Raw genomic sequence first — 5,776 nt, 5'->3', positions numbered from 1 at the left:
CAGTGCGGTATGTGTTCTAAAGTCTCGAATATGTAGTGGTTCAAAGGTTGACCTTGTGCTAAGCAATATTTTCTTGAGTAGGGTGGATAGAATAATTGTCCAGAATGTGCATGGGCTGGGGAAAAATCTTTTGCTAAGGTCGATGATTTTCTGGTCTTTTATAAAGGTTGTGATAGTTCGGGACCTGTACATCTTCTCAAGTTGCTTAAGGAGCAAGGCCTTTATCTCAGGTTTACCTTGGAGCAAATGTCCCAAGAAAAAGAGCTGTGGTTTCTGGACCTTACCTTGATGTTCAGCACACTTCATGTGTGCTGGCGAGTGTTAAGCTGCTACCTGGCTACATGTCGACCATTCCAAGTTAGTGAAAGATAGCGTTGCACTTTCTAGCGCGGGCTCAGAATTGATGAAATTATGCTTTCACAGCATGACGACTAGTTTCCAAGAGCAGATTTTAAGGTTAACGAACGCAGGATTTCCAAACCTTGTTACTGCAAGAGCATATGATAAATTGTTTAAGAAGCTGAGACAGTTTTGCGGTGACCGGCACAATCAGGCTGGGGCCAGCCAGGAGTGGCCTAGTGGTCCGAGCATCTGCCTCGCAAGCAGGAGGTGCGGAGTTCGATCCCCAGTGCCACCGGGTAACCAGCGGTGATACATTGGGTCGTTTCAATGGCCAGTTTAAAACTTGAAATAACCATGCTGCAATATATACAAAAAATGATTTGTGTGCTCTCTCTTACATGACATAGTTAATCATATCATAGTGTTGGTAGTACACAAAATGCATGTGTGGAACATATACATGCACTGTTTTTGTTCACATTTTACCTGCTATGTGCTGTTATGGCATGTTATGTGCTGGGAAAGCAACAGGTAGTGAGCAATGTTGTGTTGCAGCCTTTCTTCTGGTGGAATTTGAATCATGTGAGGTGCAGCTGAAAGAAATTGTTTCATACATAAGTATATTTCATGTAACACAACAAAAAGTGCACAGACCCATCATGAGTTGTGGTTTAAACTAACAGCGAGCTTTTTACTACTCTATTTAACATATGATGCAAGTCAGTGATGCTGGAGGCACAAAACTAAATACTGTGAGGTAACAAGAGCTAATATGGACAATCATGCCTTTAAGAGATATTGTCAATATATATTTTCCGGAATGAACTAAAGTTATCCTTAGAAGCATTCAGAGGAAGATAATTTTGCTAAATGCCTTTTGCCAGAATAGGCCTTTTATGAACCAGTTGCAACTGAAAAGAATAACTTTAAGACCATGCTATGCATGCTCTAACGCCAAAGTAGTTGCATACAAGCAGTATACTATGCCGCTAGTTTTATGGTGGGCCTGTACTGCACAATTTTCATGCAAGGTAGTGGAAAGTATGTGCCATGAAACAGACCTCTGCTTGCTGAAACTGGCAAATAAGTACTGGGTTTTTAAGGCAGGAAAGAAGTTACATAGTTCCTTCTGCAGGTTTTGAACTTCAGGTTAGTTATTTGAAAAATATCAATCCCTGAACTGCAATTATTGAAGTTTTTAGCAAATAACATTTCCATTGTAACAGTGGAAACTCTCTTTTATTTGAGGAACGACTTTTCAAAAGCCTGCGTTTCATGGTGGCTGTCAAGTAGCCCTGATAAAGAGAAACCAGTCACGACACACAACCAAGCCCCCGTAGCACATTTTCAACTATACCCTCATGATATAGGTTTAAAGTAAGTGTTAAGCAATACAAATACAAATCCCTTGATTTCCTTCATGATTTATCACTGGTGTATACATACAAAGATAACCGTACAAGATGTGGAGTGCATGGTACAGAAAGAGTAGGCAGATGGTTTCTTGACACTCAAAAAGTGAACAAGGGAAGGAAAAATCTCAGGGTGCTTGCCGTTTCGACAAGACAACTTGTTTTCGTCTGGGGTCAACATATACAGAGGAAACTTAGAATCAAGTACAGGGTTGTCCACTCTTAGTGCGAACACGCGAGCACATGGCTGTGCTCTTTGGGCCACTGTGTCTGACATTGCCACATATCGAAGTGTAACATGACACGAAGCACCACATCCAGGTGCATCTCCTCTTGCGCCATTTTGCAGCGATGAGTGGCTGCCCCGCACACAGTGGACCTCTAAAGAGTGCGGCCATGCGCTCACATGTTTGCACTAAATGTGGCCAGCTCTGTACATTCCGGAATTGGCACAATTATTTGAAAAGGCCTTGCACATGGTCAGAGGTTTCCCAACCCATAATTTCCCCCTCCTTTCCTGCTTTCTTTAATTTATCGTTATACTTTAACCTTATGCCCTGCACCTCCTGACATCACTTCTCGGAACCTTGGCTTCCATACTCCTCCCCCTCCCTCTTCTTTTTGCCTTTTCTCCGAACCTGCCCTCATTTTCTCTTTTTCCTTCAAATTATTTTGCCCCCCCCCTGATATTTTATTCTGCCATGGTGCTTAATTCCTTTATCCTAGTTTTTCAGGAAAAGGCAGCCAGCCATACCAAGCCACCTGTTGCGGCTGGACATAAAGCCATTCAAGCCCACTATCCACACTCCATACCCCGAGATTCGTTTCTACTGAATTGGGCTTTTTTGTTTTCACAGTTTTGCAGGTCAACCGGTTAATCTTCTTTAGCAGCTATCATGCCTGGTCAAGGTTCACGCTCTCCATCGTAACGCCCTTCGCATATCGCACCCTCGTCCCACACAACAGGCCTTTCGCCTCGAAGTGAAAACCTTATTTAAACCCCACCAATGATGAACACTTTGCCAGACAAAGACAAGTCCTCTTGTCGAAACGTCGGCAAGCACCCTGAGGCTTTTCCCTTCCTTATTCAGTTTGTGAGATACCAGGGACAGGTGTTCAAGCAGCCATATCACACTAATACCCCTGTCACACGGGCACCGCAAAGGCCTTTGAGAACCATATCCAAAGGCGTAAGGAGTGCAGCTACCCGGTACAAATGTTGCGCCTTTGTCGCTAAGGGCCTTGGAGGCGAAGGCGCTCAACCGAGACCTTCGGAGCCCGAAGATGCGGCATTCGAGAAGCTGTGATCGCAGTACCATCCAAAGTCAAAAAGTAAAAGCAATAAAAAATAGATAAGCTAATAATGTTTGAAAACATTTTTTTCAAATACGAAAGGTGCGTCTGGCTTTGGTTTTTGTACGGGTGTTTATGTTTTATGTTCAAATTTCAAGACAGTGAAAGTGTTGCGGCAACACCGAGCGCCCATGGTGGCCAAGGCAATACACGTACAAAACCTGCACCTGCTGATGAGAGTAGCTGTTGCAGTACTTTTAAGGAAGCAATCAGAATAAAAAAATTGTCAAAGCTCAACGAATGAACAGAATACACCGCTATAATTTTAGAACACTCACTTCAGCCACCTCGAGTATAGCAGCGGGTGTTAAGCCTGAACGACTTTCACCTTTGGGCTGCACCGTGTAGCTGCATCGCTGCTCCTTTAAGCTTTCGCTCCTTTGGTGAAAAATGGTGCCTTTGCTGGAAAGGCCTTCGAGGAATGCCATGTGACAGGGGTATAAAACACATTTTTTACTGACACGAAAGACTCAGTGCCTTTAGCTCTGACAACATTCTGAATCATGCTTTGGTGGCTTAGCATATCAAAATACTGGACATGACAAAATCAGCTAATTAGTGAGGGCTATTATTTGCTATAGGTAAAATTATAACATTCTCCTAAAATAATGAAAAGAAACCACCAGCACTGACATCAATGTACAATTTGGCTGTAACATACTGACATGACAATATAGTTACACGTAAATTCCCTTTTCGCACTTCAAAACTGCATGCATTATTTCTAGAAAGTGCGAGAACAGAAGATCATACATAGTGCCAAAGAAAAGAGTGCATAATAGTACCACTTATGAGGTGTTTATCGGCAACTGCAATGAGCAAGGCTATGTTAATGGCAATCCAGAGTTATTATGTGTCTTACGAGCGCATGCACTTGGGAGGTGATAGCAGCTGTGGACGCAGCTGTCCATCGCAGTTTGGAGTCTGTCGAGATAACACATGGGGTAAGGTATTCCCTGTTTTGCTGCCGAAGGCAAAACCGTCAGCGAGTGGAGTTGCCTTGCTATTCACTGTCAATATCTACTGCTCAAAGTAAAGGAAACTAGGGCATAAAACATACAGCATTTCATATTATGCTTTGGCCAAATGCAGTGAGAATGAAACAGACTAGAGACTTGTCTTATGACGTTTGCACTCTTTACTTTGCACCAGAGGAAAATAAATTTATGTACAGTTGACCTACTGCTTGCCACAGTCCTAGAAGAAATAAATCCAGGTCTCAGAAATTCTACCGAGAGAATACTGATGCTGCATGTGCATTTCTCTGAACTGTTCTGAAATATGCAGAAGTTACCAATTTTTTTTACTACCTGATTACATACTGTATTATTTGCAAGGAATAGGAGGTTAACGGACTGGGAAAAAATGTCAGGAATGGTACCTTTGGTACTGGGCACTTGGACAAACAAATGACCCACTGGGCGTCCCCAGGAGCTCTGCTACCAGGCACCCCTAGCAACAGTAGTCAATTTTCCAGATCCAAAGGAGCCATGCGAATGATTGCCGAAAAGTCAAATTTAAGGACAGCAGATGCATGAACACAAAACAGTTTTCCAACTTTGTTTCAGTGTTATAAATGGTTTCAAATCTCTAGACTATATCTGGTGGTACACAAATTATCAGAACACCATCTCCCGCTCAGAATCATCTCAAAACACATTCGACACGCAGTACCAACATGGACAGTTCGTGCTTAATTGAATCCAAAAGTTTACGCTGATCGACCAATATTACTCTAAATAGAGACAGAAAGCGCATGCACGTTGTACTGATGTTATCGTGAACATAACATGCGACGAGACACAGGGTTACAATACAAACAAAAAACCGCTTTCAAAATTTGAGAACAAAAGGCTCACCTTCTCACAAGTTCGCCAAACCGGAGACGTTGCCGAGTGGCTGCCGCCAAAGTCACTCGCAATGCACAGAAACAATAAAAATGCAGTGCCGCTGACTTTCCTTGAGCAATTCCAGTCGATTGAACTTCCAACTGTTCGCACCGACTACCTATGCAAGCATGTCTAAAAGTTAGCGGCGCAGCCACGCCATTTGCAATTTACGGAGATACACGGGAAATTCGTAGCGCCATTCGCGTATTCGCGCTCAAGCTCACGTCGCTGATGTCGCAAAGGCGCACAACGGCAAAAACATATAAGATGTATTTAATTTTATGGTAGCTTTTTTAGCTGACAACCTGAATCGTTTGATATATTGTTTTTTCTTTTCGTTGTATGAACGTTATTACCACCAGCGGCAGCGCAGCTTGGCCATGGCTAGCCATGGCGAAGTCGAAGCGCTAGCCGAGCCCGCAGTCGGAAACATGTGCGCAGTTAGCGCAGTGTGGAGTTGAATGAACAGGCGCTATGGAATGGGTTTTTGTTCTTCCGTGTTCGCTGCGTGCGTCCTACGCGTTGTGTGTCTTTAGTATGTGTGTGGCCGGAACGCTGCATTGGAGTGTACATACAACAGCTCGCTGTCCCGTGCGGCATCGGTGCGTAGTAAAACGATCATGCAGAATGTGCGTTACAATGCCAGTGGCCCTGCACGAAAGAGGAGACTTGAAGCCGACGGAAAAGCTGCTCTCCCTCGTGGGACTGCAAGAATCTGGCGAGTAACAGTCGACGCGCGTTTCGGTGGATGATTCCGTTTACCACGCCAAAAAATTCAGC

General features: G+C 43.7%; 1 long non-coding RNA gene across 1 annotated transcript; it reads right to left on the bottom strand.

Annotated features, from left to right (window-relative positions):
• Nucleotides 1-648: 648 nt before the first annotated feature.
• On the bottom strand, nt 649-5,127 carry LOC144101228 (uncharacterized). Its single transcript, XR_013307963.1, has 4 exons — nt 4,967-5,127; nt 4,489-4,559; nt 829-935; nt 649-699 (listed from the first exon to the last, which is right to left on the bottom strand). It is a non-coding gene; the product is annotated as an uncharacterized LOC144101228 (long non-coding RNA).
• Nucleotides 5,128-5,776: the final 649 nt, after the last annotated feature.

Source organism: Amblyomma americanum, chromosome 1 (genome assembly GCF_052857255.1).
Source record: "Amblyomma americanum isolate KBUSLIRL-KWMA chromosome 1, ASM5285725v1, whole genome shotgun sequence".
NCBI classification, from domain to species: domain Eukaryota; kingdom Metazoa; phylum Arthropoda; class Arachnida; order Ixodida; family Ixodidae; genus Amblyomma; species Amblyomma americanum.
This window is presented reverse-complemented; position numbering and strand designations above follow the sequence as displayed.